Source organism: Sminthopsis crassicaudata, chromosome 6 (genome assembly GCF_048593235.1).
Source record: "Sminthopsis crassicaudata isolate SCR6 chromosome 6, ASM4859323v1, whole genome shotgun sequence".
NCBI classification, from domain to species: Eukaryota; Metazoa; Chordata; class Mammalia; order Dasyuromorphia; family Dasyuridae; genus Sminthopsis; species Sminthopsis crassicaudata.
This window is the reverse complement of record NC_133622.1, coordinates 249,627,989-249,643,921: the sequence shown is the minus strand read 5'-3', so window position 1 is coordinate 249,643,921 and position 15,933 is coordinate 249,627,989. Positions and strand designations below refer to the sequence as shown.

Here is a 15,933-nt window from a genome sequence, read left to right as displayed (position 1 = left end):
ACAGAAGGATTCTAGGGGTCATTAGTCCACCTCCCTCTTTTTACAGGTGGGGAAACTGAGGCCATAGAATCATGGCCTTAAGGATCCCAGAGGCCATTTCATTCAATCCTTTCATTTTACAGATAGGGAAACTGAGGCCCAGAGGCAGTGGGATTTGCTAAGACACTGTATTGATAGGAATAATGAGGCAGAATTTGAACTCAGACCTTGCCATCACCTTGCCAACTTGCCAAATGATTCTATGGAGTCAGTGACAGCTTTGAGTCACCCTGTGCCTATCAGGGGCCAGAGGGTCCTTCACTACCAGGAACGTGGAATGGTCAATGGAGCGCTGGACCTGGTCACTTAAACTCTCCATACCCCAAGTATCTGGAGGTTTCTTTTGGTCCCCCCGTGTAGCAGTTTCTCCACCTGGGAAACCTCCTAAAGGTGTGGAGATCCCAGCGCCAGTTTCCCCAGAAGGCAAAATGCCTTGTGAGATCCAGCGGGGATCAAGGCAGACTTTCTGGAAGGGGCAGACGTTAAACTTTACGGCTGAGGAAGCATTTACTGGGGGAAGAGTGCAGCTTCTGGATCCCCCTTCCTGTCTCCTCCACTACTTAAACTATGGTCCTACCTAAGGGAAAGAGGAACAAATGAGAGAATGAAATGAAGGGTGGAGATAACAAAGAGGACTGTCTGCCTGGAGAACTCAGGTGGACTAAAATTGTAAGCAGGAGGAGGGAGCCAAGGAACCTTGAAGGGAAAGAGCAGCCCGGGAGCAGTGGTTCTTCTAGGCCAAGGAGAAAGACTTCTCTGCAGCTCAGCCCCGCCAGGCGGGATTTGCCGTCCTGATAAATAACAGGCGGTAGCTGGTCTGCGGGGCATCCTTCCCGCCGGTGCCTAATAACACGGCTATTAATGCCCTCGCAGACGGAGGCACGCGGGTGGCCTGACGGATGGGCCGGGCCCGGTGCACTCATAAATCAAAGCTTTGGGCCTGTGCTCTGGGGAGAGAAAGTGAGGCACTTTCCATGGTTTTGATGGATTGGGGGTTTCCTGCCCTGCCTGGGGACCTGTGGGGGACTCCTCTGGATTGGCATCTGATAGTGAAGGGCCCTTCATTCCGGGGAGGGGCAGCAGCCTGATGTGGGGGAAGTGCCCAGACACTCTGAGAGACCGCTGCCAGGACCGTCCTGGAGGTAAAGCGTGCCCTGCCCTTGCCCGCATCTCCCCATACTGACGTGGCCTACCTTGGGACAGAGAGCATGGGCTTTGGACTCAGGAGAGCTTGGGTTCGAATTCTGCTGCCGCCATTCTAGGCAAGTCTTTCAGCTTTTCTGGGCGCCTCGGTTTCCTTTTCTGTTAAACGGGATAGTGTCAGTAATTTTGATGATCTGGAAAGCACTTTGTGGCTCGAGCTGCCACAGAGACGGGGGCGGCTCTCCCAGCGGTTATTTCTCTTTCTCCTCCGGATTTACTGCTCTTGGCCACGGGCTCTAGGAGGGAGGGCGTTTCTGTCTTATTTCCTCCCCGACACGTTGGCGGCCCAGGAAGGCAGGTGGTTAGCGCCGAGCAGAGGGGCCAGGGCTGCTCCACCAGATTCCACTCACCGCGTTTTTCCTTCTCCGAGGCCGTGGCGTCGGGGACTCTCGGCTTCTCATTGGCAGAGCCAGTCTCCTTCTGAGTGGGCGGGGGGCACAGGCTCCTCTGCACAGTGGGGTACAGTGGGCCGTGTTTACCCCACATCCTTAGAGCCGGGGAACTGGGGAGTCTCCTCGTTGAACAGAGCAAAAAGTGGAGGTGCCCTGTGTGAGACAAGGCCGCGCCTCCAAGGGGCAGAGCTGAGATTTGAACCCGGGGCTCTTCCTGCCGTTTCACATCCCTCCAGCCTGAGCAGAGAGGCAGAGGAGGTTGGAGCTGGGGAAAGGGGAGGGAGCCCCCTCTGGGGGCTGTGGAACTTGGCTGGGGCAGGAGCCCCTGAGGAACAGAGCCCTGGCGGGAATGAGGGCACTGTAACTGTTCTCTGAATTTAGGTGGGGCTTGTTGGCTCATACACAGACCCCCTTGTGGCCCCCCAGGGGTCCTGCCCCCGACCTCTGCCGAGCCCTGGCAGGCCAGTTCAGTTCTGCAAGGCTGCCCCCGCCAAGGCTGGCTGAGCAGAGAGCTGGGAAGGGGGATGGGTTGGGCCCGTGGGTGGCCGGGAGCCTCTGTGAGTCTGAGTGAGCCAGCCCGGGCCGTCCCCACAGTGGGGGGCTGGCGGGCTCTGCGCTTCCGGCCGGAAAGGCCCCCACGGGCGTCGGCCCTGACGGAAGAACGGCCCCCCAGCCCCCTGTGTCTGTAGCAGTGGAGCCCGGCCCACCCAGGCAGCCTCGGGTCAGCGGGGCCTCAGGTCACAGGTCAGGAGCCCCCCGTCCGGCCTGTCCCAGGGGAGAAGCTGGGCCTGGGGCCCGAGGTTAGTGGGCCATGACTCCCCTCCGGCGTCTGACAGGCCCACCTGCCCCAGGCCACCTGGAAGGCGCCAACAGCCAGGCCCAGGAAAGTGAGTCCTGAGCCAGTGGGGACTTTGGAGCCGGCCGCAGAGGCGCGCACCCAGACACAGGGCCAGCTCAAACGCACGCGCACCCACACGCACACAAACGTGTACTTGTACCCCAGCATGCGCGGGCATCCATTTATTGTGCGGATGTGTGCATATGTATACGGGGTTTTTTGGTGTTTTTTTTTTTGCTGAGGCAGTTGGAGTTAAGTGACAGGCGCAGGGTCCCACAGCCAGGAAGTGTTGAGTGTCTGAGGCTGGATTTGAACTCGGGACCTCCTGACTATGCTCTTCCCACCGGCCCCCTGGCTGCCCCAACCTGGATGCTTTAAAGAGCAGAACTTGAGAACAGTAAGACTGAGGGAACCCAGGAAGTGGGGGGCCCAGCCTGGATTCGAACCCGGCCGCTCCGTGCAGGTGCTAGGTCCGGCAGCGGCTCCCACCTCACACCCCGACCGGCCGACAAGGACCAGGCGTGGGGCGGGCTCTCGGGAGGGCTAGGGAAAGGCCAGCCTCAGACCTCCCGGGGTCTCCCGCCTGCCTCAGTTTCCTTAGCTGTCAGATGTGGCCGAGCTTCCCCCACCCCGCCCCAGCCCCAGCCTTACCTTCTCTCTAGGGGAGCGCGGTGGGACGTCGGGGCTCGGGCCGGGCCGCCCCTCTCACGGTTCCTCCTGCACGCGCCGGGTGGTCCCGCGGCGGGACAGCACGGGGCCGGGGCGGCCGGGGGCCTGCAGCTGCTCCCCTGTGTCCGGGCCGCGCTAGGGCAGCATGGCGAGGGCCTCGCGGGGCGCAGGGGGTGCCGGGGAGTCCGTGCGGCCGGAGCGGGCGGGCGGCGGGGCTGCTCGGGGGCTCTCCTCTGCCCCTCCCCCTCATGCCCCGCGGCCAATCCCCGCCGGCCCTCGCTGGCCGCCCCCGTGTGGGGGCGGGGCCGCTTCCTGGCCGGCGCTCTCCCTCCTGGGCTTCAGAGCCCCCGGGCGGGCGGCGGGCGCGGCTGCATGGCAGCGGGAGCGCTCAGCGGCGGGGCTGGGGGCGGCTCCGGAGGAGGAGGAGGCGGCGGCGGCCGGCACACGCCGGAGGCCCGCGCCCCCCTCCCTCCGCTCCGCTTGACGCAACGCTGAGCTGTCAGAGCGAGGAGCTGCGGCCGGGGGCGCGCTCACTCCGCTGCCCCTGGGGGGGCTTGTCTGAGGGAAAGCCGGCTCGGCCTCGGGCGCCCTTCTTCCGCGGGCTCCTGCTTCCTGCCTGCAAAGAAAGAGAGCCCACTCAGCCCGGGAGCGGGGCCCCGCGGCCCTCCCGCCAGGTCGGGTCGGAGGATGCTGCGCGGCCCCTCCCCCTCCTCCCAGCCTCCCGCAGCTCGGCCCCCTCCCCTAGTTTGTACAACTGGGTCTGGTGGAAGCCCTTCCCCCACGCGGCCCCCTCTCCCTCGGCAAAGAAGTGAGGGGGGGCAGGCTCCGTCCGGGAGGAGGCAACAGCCCCTGGTGGCCCCGGGGAGGGAGGGAAGGGGCAGAAGGGTGGGGGGGGAGCGCCCCACGGCTCCGTGCCCCCCAACCCCCGGGGGCCTCCCTGCACCGGAGCAGTCTTCAGAGACTGAGACCACCCACTCTGTGGAGACCCCGCTCGTACCCCAGCCCCTCCCGTCCTTTCTGCCAGCCCTGCACTTAGGGAGCTTCTCCCCGTCCGCACCCCTGGGCCCCCCCTCCTTGTGCCCCCCAGGCCCTGACCCAGCAGGGGCTCGGGCTGGATCTGAACCCAGCGCAGCGTTCTCTGGCTCCCTGGTTCTAGCTCCTCCCCACCGGCCGGGAGAGGGATAGCGCAGCCTCCCCCTCCCCTTCCTCTCTTCCTCCCCCTCCTCCTCCTGACTGTTCCAAAGCCCTCTGAGATTCCAGGAGCTCCGTACATTACTCATCCCTAGGACGGCCCTGTGCATTAAAGCGCTACCATCATTCCCATTTCACAGACAAGGAAACTGAGGCAGGGAGCCTGCTGTGGGTGGCGCCCCCCAGCGAGCAAGCGTCTGAGGCAGCATTTGAACTCCGGCCTCCTAGCCCCCTCCAGCACGGGCGCCAGCTGCTTCGGCCCAGGACAGGTTCTCCATGGAGATCGGCCCTGAGGGGAGCTCGGAGCCCGCCACAGGGAAAGGTCCGGGAGGCCCAACATGGCGAGCTGCCCCGGGGCGCAGCCTGGCTGGGACCTTCCTGCTTGCTGGGTTGACACCACTCCCCTCAGGCTCCGTCCTTCTCCGGCCCCCCAGAAGGCCCCAGGACCTAAAACAGCCCACGGCTCCCCTCCCCCTTTCCGTGACAGATCCGGTGCATCAGCAGAGTGGGGCCCCAGACCTTGGGCATTCCCCTGTACCAGCCCCTCCTGCCAGCCCCCCTGCTGCGGGGCTCGGTCTGGGTCCCTCTGTCAGGCGGAGGACTGAGGCTGGGGCGTGGAGGTCCTCCCCCCAATCCCCCCAAGAGAGCCGGGTGGGGCAGTGGGTAGCGTCCCAGGCCTCTGTCTTGGACGCTTGGCTGAGTAATCCTTTCATTTCCAGAGCTTAGTCCCCAGAAAAAGGATAATAATAGGCTTTCTGTGACACGAGGTAATGAGATCATGCGTGTCAGCCGTCAGGGGCCGCACCGATGCCCTCCCGTGGAGGCGGCGGGCGTGCAGGGCAGGCCGGGGAGTCGCGGCTTCTGGGTTAAAGCTTTGGGCCAGCTCCCCCTGGGCTCATCGGGGAGAAGGGGGCGCTCGCGCTGCCCTGGAAAAGCTTCCAGGGCCCAGTCAGGCCAGGCTCGCCAAGGCTATGCCGCCATCTTGGTCTGAGAGAGGGGCCCTTCTCCCCTCCGCCCCCCCAAGTAAAGACCAGCTGTCTGGCGAAGGAAGGGCAGGAGTGCCCGAGTCAGGCTGGGGGCCCCTTTGTGGGGAAAGGCCACGGCTCTCACAGCGTTTCCTGGCCAGGCCGGGGTCCCCAGGGCGCCCTTGGGGCCGGGAATGGCCCTCTGTAAGGGTCTGCGTGGAGTCCCCTCAGGGCCCATTCAGGGGCCGGGCTCATGGCACATTCTCCATCCGATACAGGGCAGATGATTTGGGGGGGTCTGTGGTGGTTGGGGCGGAGCCGGTCCTGGGCTTTCCCCCAAGGTCTCGCCAGGGTCCTCGGAACCTCTGGCCGTAACCCAGCGGGAGGAAGGGGCGACTCCCGGGAGCAGCTTTTGGCTGCTCAGAAATCAGCGCCCATATCCCCCTGCCCACATGGCGGCTCAGGGCGGCCCGTCTCAGTGTGGGACGGCACATGTCCCGGGCCATAAAGGAAGATCTGAGGGTCACAGTGCTGCTTTGGGGGTGCGTGCCGATCCGGTGGGGATTTCGGGAAGTGAAGCGCTGGCTGGGACGCCGTGTCTGGGGCCGGGTGCAGGACATTAACAAACAGGAGTGAGGGGCTCCGGGGGAGTTTCTAGCAGAAGACGCAGAATGGCCGGGAACCCCGATTACATCAGATTAGAGCTGGAAATGAACCCGTTTTACAGACAGGCAAACCGAGGGGGCTCATGGAGTTGGTGGGATTCCGACCCAAGACTTCCTGACTCCAAATTCAGCGTCTGACCTCCGCTTGGGAGTCTGAGAAAAGGGCTTTCGAAGCCTGCATGTGAAATACCCCCCCTTTCTCAGTTACATGTTCACATCCAGTAACTTGTTGGGGCAATCCCAGAGGGGGAAGGTCGGCCCATTGGGATGCCTGGAAGCGCACAGGCTCTTGGGCCTTGGGAGTGAGTGCTTATTGTGGTGTGATGGCCGGTGCTTCAGTCTCCACATCTGTAAAATGGGTGCATGAAGCCCCCATGCTGACTGCTAGCAGGACAGTATTTGGGATGGGCAGCCGGGTGGCGCAGTGGGTAGAACACGGGGCCTGGAGTCAGGCTGTGTGACCCTTTCTGCCTCAGTTTCCTCATTTGTAAAATGAGCTGGACAGGGTAAAGTGCTCCAGTGCCTCTGCCCGGGAAGCCCCAGGTGGGTCACGAAGAGTCAGATGGGACTGAAGAATGCCTGGAGGACTCAGAGGCGGGGACAAAGCCCCCAAGTCAAGGACATGGAAGCACTCTGGCTGCGGCCCCGGGTGAGAGCCGGCTCGGCGGCTTCCCCAGCACCTGACTCTGCAGAGCGGGCCCTGGCCAGCCTCCCTTCCTCCGGGCAGAGCAGCCCCGGGCACAGCAGGCCCGTCCTGGGGAGCCGGGGGCCGGGGCGGGCGGTCTGGCCTGGAGAAGGGCAGTCCAGCCCAGGGCAGGTAGTGAGGCCTGGGACTGGGGGGTCCTTCTGGCTTGGGGCTGGGCGGTCTGGCCTGGCTCCGGCGCCCCCACACCCATGCACCAGGTGCAGGATACAAGCGCAGGCCTCCCAGCTCTCTTCCTCCCCCCTCCCCCCCCCAGTCGCCTGCCCCTGTGCCTGACTTGCCCAGGGGCCCAGGATCTCTCCTGAAGCCGCGGGGCCTGCTCCGCTCCTGGGACTCCTAAAGACAGAAAGTTTCTTATCACCTCGGCCTCTGTGGAGCCTTCAAAGGCAGGCAGGCGTGGGGGGGGGGTCTCCGAGCCCCAGACGAAGCCCCCGCAGCCTCTCCCTTTCTCCTGGGCTCTCTGAGTGTCCAGCTGGAAGTACCCCCCAGTAGGGGGCAGGGAGGCCGGTGCAGAGGGTGCCTTCTAAGGTCCTATTAGTCCCATTTTACAGGTGGGGAAATCGAGGCTGGGAAGTTTGGGGACATGCCCAAGATCATGCTGCTGGGAAGGACATGAGATGAGATTTGTCTTTCACTGGGATATGAGTACAGTGTGGCCTCCCCCTCCCCAGGGGTCAGGCCTTTCACAGTTGTTGCAGTGGGCACAGGCTTCAGCCCTGACCACCTGAACCAGTGGAGCAGGTGCCCGCTCCCAGCACTTGGTGCCCACTCCCTGTACTCGGCGCTGGCTCCGGAGATGTTAATTAGCTGGGAGGGTGGGGTTCACACTGCTCTAACCCCCCTCCTTCCTCCCTTTCTCACCTTCCGGGGTGTGCAGAAGGGGCGGAGGGAAGGCTGGCAGCTCAGCTTCACGCCCGGAGTGCTCGGGGCTCAGAGTTTCCCCCCTCCCTGGTGGGGGGGGTGAGGCTGGCACCAGGGCACGCTGCCTCGGAGCATCGAAGGGCCCTTGTGCTTGGCCCCCCAGGACAGTAGGGCCAGCGTGCTGGTGGGGGCCCAGAGAGACCTGGAAGGGAGCCCCCTGCTGGAGCCAGGCCTCTAACCCTCCTCTCCTCGTCTGAATGGTTTTTAAAGCCCTTGTGGCTCTCCACCAGTGACCTGAAGCCTTTTGTACAGGCCTGTGTACACAGTAGGTGCTCAGTGCATGCTCATAGGCCCCATAGCTGTCCCTGTGCCTCACCCAGCCCAGGGGGCAGGGGAGCAAACATGCCCCGTCCCCTTCCCATCTGGTCCAGTCTTCGTCCTGGTGCACGCAGAGCCCCGGCGGCCTTTACGCTTAGCTGATAATGTAGCGAGTATTTATTTGTCACCTACTGTGTGCACTCACTGAGGAGACGTGGACCGAAATGGAAGGGGAGGAGTCCTGGGCCTGTGAGGCCTGAGGGCCAGTCTGGCCCGAGGCACTGTTAGGCTTTATCTGACTCAGTTTCCTCATCAGTAAAATGGGGATGATGAGAAAACCTGTGGTTTGCCACAAACCTCAGAGGAGATAGTCCTTGTAAAGTACTTAGCACATAGTAGGTGCTGTAGAGCTGCTCACTCCCTTCCCCTCCATGTGGATGGCATCAGGGCCTGGGCGCCCGCGCTCTCCGAGGCTCCCAGGGGACGGGGTAACAAGCAGGGCTCTGAGGCTCCCGCTCACCAGCCCCCGCCAGCACCAGGCTCCATCTTCTTGCTTATGCCAGAGGAAAAGAGCGGGTGATCGGGAGCGGGTGCCCCCCACCCCCGTGCCAGGCGGCTGTGCCAGGCGGCCCTTCCCGTCTAGAACCCGCCTCCCAGGCCGACTCGCCTTAAGCCCCAAGACCCCCTCCAACGGGGTCCTATTTTAGTTGTTTCCCAGCTCAGAGACGCTGTGGCCTCCAGAACAGCCCAGGCCCATGGGCCATCCTCTCTGCCCTCCGGCCCCGCCAGCCAGCTGAGCCCCGCCCAGGCTCTGAGCAGCCCAAAGGCCTTCCCAGGATTGCCCGCGGCTCAGGGGCACAGGCCACCCGCCCTTCACCTCGGCCCGCGCCGCTGGCTGAGGGTCCCGGCCTGCCAGAGTCCCCTGCGTCCCCTCAGCCCTGCGGGAGCGCCTCGGACGCCCCTTTGTGCCGCGGTCATTGTCGCCCCCCAGCCCAGGGCGGGGTGAGGAGAAGCAGCCGGGATGCTCTGATCCGGGACCCTCTCCTTCCCGAGGTGCGCGCGCCCATCACAGAACACTGACGCCTCTGAGAATGAAAATTGCAAATCCCCCCCGGGGGCCGTGGCGAGTGTGCCTGCTGCAGACAAGGAGAAAAACAGAGGAAAGACAAAGGGGGCGACCGGGGAAACTGGAGCGCTAGTCACGCAGGTGCACCACGAGCACAGGTGGGCATGGAGGGCATGGTAGGTGGGCAGCACCCAGAGCCAAGCACGGCCTTGCTGCTCCTTTGGAACAAAGATGGAGGCCTGTGGGGCCCTCCCTGTGTGGAAACGCCCTCCCCAAAGCCCTATGGCCCGAGATCTCGGCAGAGCCCCCCCAGCACCCGGGACGGCGCCACTGGCTTGGCACACGGGACCCCTCGACAGTCACCTCTGACGTCATTGTCTGGCCTTGTCATCGAACTGAGCACACAAGGGGTTTGAGAAAGCTGCGTGGAACCGGGATCTGTCTGAGCGGCTCCCACTGGGAGAGGGGCGGTGACCTTGGGGGAACGGGGGGGGGCAGGGCGTGCGCTCTGCCAGTGGGGGGAGCACCCGCTTCTCCCCCTTCCCCAATCTGTCGCCAAGTTTTCTGGCTGAGGAAAGTCAGACCCTGATGCCCCCCGAGCTGCCCGGCCCTGGAGGGCACCCAGGGACTCACTTGGGCCACCCCCTCCCGCGCTACCTGTGGCACTTCCCGGCCTCTCCGAGATTCACTGCTGGCAAATGGACTCGGGCGTGCTTCTGGTCCCTCCCCCCGGTGCTGGGTCAGTGTCCCCAGAGCCTGGGGCGCCCCCAGCCTCCACCATCGCCGAGCTGCCCCTCTTCCTTTGGGGGTCTCTCTGTACTGTTCCAAGGCCTTGGGTGGGCACCCCCCCTGGCTCCCTCCAACCCTGCACTCGGGCCTCTCAGCTTCAGCTGCAAAGGGGGGGTGGAGTCGCACCCAAAGGGCTCCCACGAGGATCAAGTGAGATTCTACCATCTGCCTGTTATCCATCCATTCGTCCATCCATCCTTCTATCTTTCTTTCTATCTATCCATCTGTCTGTCCATCTATTCTTCTATCTGTCTGTCCAGCCTATTCATCTATCTATTCTATCTATCTCTGTCTTTCCAACTATCATTCTATCTTTCCATCTATCTATCCAGCTGTCTGTCCATCTGTCTCTCTGCCCGTCCATCCATCCGTCTGTCTCTCCATCTTTCTATCCATCTATCTGTCTGTTCATCCTTCCATCTGCCTGTTTGTCTGTCTATCCTTCTTTCTGTTGATCCATCACCTGTCTATTGTTCTATCAATCTATGTGTCTATTTATCCATCCATTCATCTGTCTCTCTATCTGTCTGTCCGTCTGTCTCTCCATGCATCCATCCACCTGTATTTATCATCCATCATTTCTCCCCACTCGGTCAGTGTTTGGGCCCGACTGGCCCAGAGTGGAGCGAGTAAAAGAGGCCGTTCTCTGCCTCAGTGGCTCCCAGCCGGAATCACTGAGTGGCTCTTGCTTCAGTCAAACTGAGGCCGGTCAAACCTTAGCTGGGAAAGCCCAGGCCTCCCACTGCCTCCGGGGCCGCCTGCGGGCGTCCGGTCTGTGTCTGGCCACTGGCCCCATGGCTCTGGAGGGGAGAGTGAGGCCGGTGACATTGCCCAGCCTCCCTCCCTCCAATCCCATTCACTGCTGTCATGGCGTTCCCTCCCTGACGTCGGGCTCCTCTTCCAGAAAGAAGGGCAAATAACCACCAAAACGCCCACCTATTTATCCATCTCTCTCACTCTGCCCTCTGTCTCTCTCAGTCTCTCAGTGTCTCTCTATGTCTCTGTCTCTCCCCCCACCCCCCTCACTTGTATATCCCATAGACATCTCAAACCCATCACCTCCCAGACACATGTCCCCCTCTTCCCCCAAGCCCCCCTGAACGAATACCCCCCTTCTGACAAAGGCCCCGCCTCTTCAGCTTTCTCTTTTTCTCCCCCCTCTCCCACCTTCAGCCCGGCGCCACATCTTGTCTCTTTGCCTCTTTGTCCCTCGCTCCCATCTGGCCCCTCCCTCACTCATCCGCCATTTTGGTCAGACCACCATCCCCTCCCCCACAGCATGGGGCCCCCCACCCCGGATCTCTCCCCATCCCAGTCTGTCCTTGGAGCTGCCCGGCCGGGACCTTTCCTGGTCCCAGAGCTGACCCTTCGTGGGTCCCTTTGCGTTTTGAACCCCTGCCCCCTGGCACCTGCTTCATTCCTGCCCCATATGACCACCCTCCCTCAGGGTCTGGTAGAACTGGCAGCCCTTCTCTGCCCTCCCCTCCAGGCCTTTGCCCTGGCGCTGCCCAGCCTGTGTCTGGAAGGCCCTCCCTCAGCCCCTTTGCCAGGCAGACTCCATCTTCCTGCCATCCCCAAATGTTGGTGGGTGCTTTGAGCTTCGCAGTTCCGGGAAGCCCTGTTCCTTTGCATTTGTCCTCTCCTGGCACCCCAGGTCATCACCCTGCTGCCCAGAATGCCTGGCAGTACCAGTGCTGAATAACCGTGCCCTGGCATCAGTTGCACCCACTCTTGCCCCTTCTCCTGCCACTTCCGGGCACAGCCTGCCTGCTCCCCCAGTCCGCCTCCCCCCCAAAGCAGCCCCCCTCGTCTGCCCCTTTCCTTCTCCTCCTTTGTGGCGCCCAGTGGTTTGACTCCCGCCCCAGTGCCGTGCCTTTGTTCAGCCTTGCCCAGAATGCTAATTCTTCCAAGATGAAACCCTCTGTGTTTAAGCTTTCGGAATAAAAAGAGGCGGGAGGGGGAGGGCGGGCAGAGGCCGGGAGAGGCCTGCTGTGAGCCTCTCCGGGAGGCTGGGAGTGGGAGCTATTCCCGGACACCCTCGTGCCCCGCCAGCAGGCAGCCCCCCCTCCATGATCCCTCGGGCCGTAGCCAGGACAGACAACAGCTCCCTTCTGCCCGTTGTGGAGGGAGTTAGATGGGGGTCTCTGCAGATAACTGGGGGCCTGGGTAGGCTGTCGCCCCAGTCTGGAGGCAGGGCGTCGGTCTGCCTCTTGCTTGTGGCGTGACCTGCATTGTGCCCGTTTTGCCCTGACTAGTTTGGGTTTGGGGTACAGCTGCGGCTGAGGCGGTTATTTTTGGGGTGCAGCCCCTGGTCAGACCCCTCTTTCCTGTAGGGATCGGTCCAAAGGCAGCACCTAGAGAGGAGTTGAGGGCCTCCAGCCCCTGGTCTGGGCTCTGGGCAAGGAGGCTGGGCTGCTCCCTGCCCTCCGAGGGCCTCCAGAGCCCCTTCATTTCCTGGGAGCAGCTGGCGGCTGCCTGGGCACTCTGGGCACCTCTGGATGGAGTTCCCAAGGTCTGTGCCTACCCAGAGCAGAACGAACACTTCTAGGCCTGGGCCCGGGGTCTGAGTCCTTGAGTGCCCCGTGGGTTACTGGGCAGGTCCCTGGATGGTGATTCCGCTCCATCCCACGGCCAGTGTGGGGCGAGTTCTGAGGCTTCTCCCTCTGGGGGTGACCCTGCCCGGCGTCCTGCTCCTGCTGACCGCAGCTCCTCCCAGCCCGGAGTCAGAGCGCCCCCCGCACAGCTGCCTGCCCAGGCTGACCGTTATGGGCTCGTCTTCTGACTTTTCCCTTCCCTGCCCCCCTCCCTCTTCCCGCATCATAAATTATTATCGATCGGCCGAGGCCGGCTGCAGATCAGCGGGGGAAATGGAGCACCGGGCCTCGGAATCGTTCCCGTTGCCAAACGCTCCCCACCAGGAAACGCTCTGAGAGACAAGGGCCTCCTGCGAGACCCAGGACTGGAGAAAGCCGGCCTCCCCAGCCCTCCTCGCTCCCAGGCGTCCCCAGCCCTCCTCGCCCACTGGCTTGGGGGAGAGGAAGCCGGGGTGAGGGCGGTTGGGGCTGCCTTGGGCCCTTGCCGGCCCCTCCATCCCACTGCGTGCCCGTCGGCTCCCTTGCCTGGTCCTCCACCTCCTTGTTGGCAGCTTTGCCGCCCTGCTCGCGCCCGCCCTGGTTCCTCAGCAGAGCCGGCTCCTAGCCGAGGTGGGGGGTGCAGGGGGCGGGCCCAGGACCTTGGGAAGCTCTCAGCGTCCTCCCCTTCGAAATCACCTTGTGTTTATTTCGCATTTTTCTGTATCGGGGACCTGCAGCCCCTCTGCGTGAATGGGAGCTTCTGGAGGGCAGGGATCATTTCTTTCTTGTCCTGTCGCCTCCGCCACCTTGGGCAGTGCTTAGAACCCAGAGGGCACTTCATACATGTACAATGGGCTGGGAGGAGTCAGATGAAGTAAAGACTCCCGAGCCAGGAAGGACTCTAGGTTTCAGGGGAAGGGTCTTTCCGGGCTGGACCCCGAGTTCTGCAGGCCCCGTCTGGGCTTTCTCCCTCCAGCCCCCCTCCACCAGTGAGCAGCCAGAGCTTGCCTCCAACAGGGAGGGGAACCTTGTCTTATCTTTGGATTGTCCAGGTCCGAGCAGGCGATTGTTATTTTAGTGATGTGAGTCAGGAAAATGGGAGACTCCAGGCTTCCAGCCCGTGTGTCCGTGCCCCTGGGACTCCGGGCCCGTCACACGCCCTGAGAGTACTCCGTCCTCCTTTCCCCTGGGGGGAGCAAGCGGGACCACAGGATAAACCGGGAACCGGGGGCTCGGCACGTTAAGTGTGGGGATGCAGTGAACACACCGGCAAAAGCTTTCAGTCCCTCGCCGAGGTTGGGCAGGGCCGACAGAAGCCGGAGCCAGGGCGGGCCCCTGGAGGGCCTCCTTTGGGAACCTCCCGGAGGCCACATTCTGCTTAGAAAGAGCATATTTGGACTTCCCGACCTGTTTCCTCACCTGCAAAATGGGCCGTTGCTACTGAATGAGTGCAGAGATCCCTCTTGCTTCTAAATCTGTAATCTTTTCTGGGTGCTTAATAAATGTTTGTTGCTCTCTATGAAATGACTTCAGGAGGAAAAGAATAAGAGAGAGAAGGGGTGGGGTTTCCACTAAAAGTGAAGTCTGTGATGTGCATGGAGAACTTGGGGGGGGCAAGGGGGCACTTCCAGCTCCCCCTTCTCTCCAGCCCCCATCCCCGGACTTCTGGCTACAGATACTGAGGCGTCCCCTTCCCCGACACCTGCTTTGTTTGGGGACACGTCCCCCGAATGTATCTCAGGAAGCAACTGGGAAGGAGTGTGCTTTGAAGCATCACCTCATCCCTGCCCCCTGTGCAAACTAAGACCCCCCCCAGCTGGTGGGAGCCGAGAAACGCTGCCAGTCTCTACCATCCCCCATCCCCCTGCCACCTCCCCCCGCCTGGTCCCCAGGCCCCTCGCCTGGCAGGCCCAAGCTGGGTGACGCACAGGCTGTGCTCATCTCCTGGTTACCACCCCTGGGGGACACCCGGCCTCCCCCCAGGGCGGATGATGGGCGGCACCAGGCTGAGCAGGCTTCGGTCCCCTGGGCAGCCCAACTTTATTCTCCTGATGGGGAGAGCTTTTTGGATAAACGGCCCCCCTGGGCTAGCCGAGACAGAGAGGGAGGGAGACCAGGGGGAGCGCTGGGAGAGAGGCAGGAGAAGCCGCGTCCCCAGGGCTGGGGGGGCGGGGAGACTCTGGAAGGAGACCAGGCTGGGGGTGCAGGCTTGCCTCCGATCCCTCTTCCCTCTGGAAGCTGAGCTTGTTCTCCAGCCCCTCGGCCCAGCGGGCCTGCTAGCCCCGGTTTGCTGGGCCTTCCCTCCCCCATCCCCACTACAGGGAGAGCCGGGTCTGCGCCCCCAATAAACCATTTGTATCTCTCATACACATACCCACTGCCAAAGAAACTCCCCCCCCAGAGGGCCTCCTCCTGTTATGGTAGAAAATCTGAACAGTGCCCTGAGCTGCCACAGCTCCTGCTGGCTGGTAGCTGATACTCAATCCCACAAGCTCCTACCGTGTGCCAGCAGGACCCTAAATCGTCTCTTGCTAGTCACTGGGGACACAAAAGACCAGGGCCTAAGTCATCTTTCTTGTGTCCTGTCCATGGTCCTGATCCTTAGGGCAATCCCACAAGCTCCTACTGTGTGCTGACCCTGTGATAGGCACAGAGGATGCAAAAGACAAGGGCCTTTTCTTCTCTCCCTTGTGTCCTGTCCGTGGTCCTGACCTGGGAGTTTCTCTCCTGGAGTAGTGATTTTGTCTGCCGGGTCTGGGCCAATCCCACAGGCTCCTACTGTGCGCGGGCCCTGCTGCCCTGTGAAGCACGGGGGGCTCATGCGGAGCGGGGCAGTCCGACTGGTGACTCGCAGGGCCCTCGGTCTGAGCCCCGGACTTGTTGGCGCAGAGCAGTCGGTGTGGGTGCAGGAAGGTGCACCCGTCGCCCACTGGGGGCCCATTCTTCCTACTTTGACCTGAAGTGGAGGGAGCATGAGTGCCCCCGACTGATTTGTGCTCCTTACTGACCATAGGCGCTTGCAGAGCGGGGAGGGGCTGCAGCAGATGGCCCCTGAGACCCTGAGCCGGCAGGGCAGGGAGCGGGCCCAGAGCCTCCGGCCCCAAGCTGCGCTTTGTTTACAGCCTGGCGCTTTCTCCCACGGCACGTCTCTATGGTGACGGAAAGGTGCTCTGGGAAGCCTGGATCTTCCTGAATCCTTGGCCATCTCGGCTTGTGCACTGAGGGGAGGATGGAGGGCGTCGCTGGAATACCGAGGCCCCCAGGGCCCGGTCCTGCTCCCCAGCTCCCCAGACCCAGACCTTCCCGGCGTTCCTTGTGCTGCCGAAGGCCCCCCTCCTTTGGAGCCCCTTCTGTGCACTCCCTTCTCTCCCTGCGAGCGTTCCCTGGGCATGTTCAGGCCTCTCGCCCCCGTAGCTGCCCCTCTCTGGTTCATCCTCCCAGGAGCCCCGGAAATCACCACCCCAAGGCTCTCGTGGCTCCCACTGCCCTTGCTCCCCACCAGCCGCCCCCTCCTCACTGTTGTCCCTTAGGCTCCCACCTCTCCCCGGACCTCCCTCCCCCTCGAGGTGCTCTGGCTCCCTCCTTCCTCGGGGCCCCTGTATTTATTCTGTCTCTGGGCCGAGGCCCTTCGGAGCCGGGCACAACTCTGTTTTGAGCCTCA

At 62.7% G+C, this 15,933-nt stretch overlaps 2 protein-coding genes across 3 annotated transcripts in view; one reads left to right on the top strand and one right to left on the bottom strand.

The window, feature by feature from the left end:
- MACROD1 (mono-ADP ribosylhydrolase 1) overlaps positions 1 to 15,933 on the top strand; it is a 140,889-nt gene that overhangs the window by 51,659 nt on the left and 73,297 nt on the right.
- The window catches only part of FLRT1 (fibronectin leucine rich transmembrane protein 1), a 66,606-nt gene that overhangs the window by 9,377 nt on the left and 41,296 nt on the right, over positions 1 to 15,933 (bottom strand). Inside the window, exon 2 of one of the 2 annotated variants that reach the window (XM_074273347.1) lies at positions 3,124 to 3,757. The gene's annotated coding sequence lies outside the window, so the exon portion shown is untranslated. Of the gene's footprint in view, positions 1 to 3,123; positions 3,761 to 15,933 lie in introns of those variants that run through there. The other variant, XM_074273348.1, reaches the window with a different exon arrangement.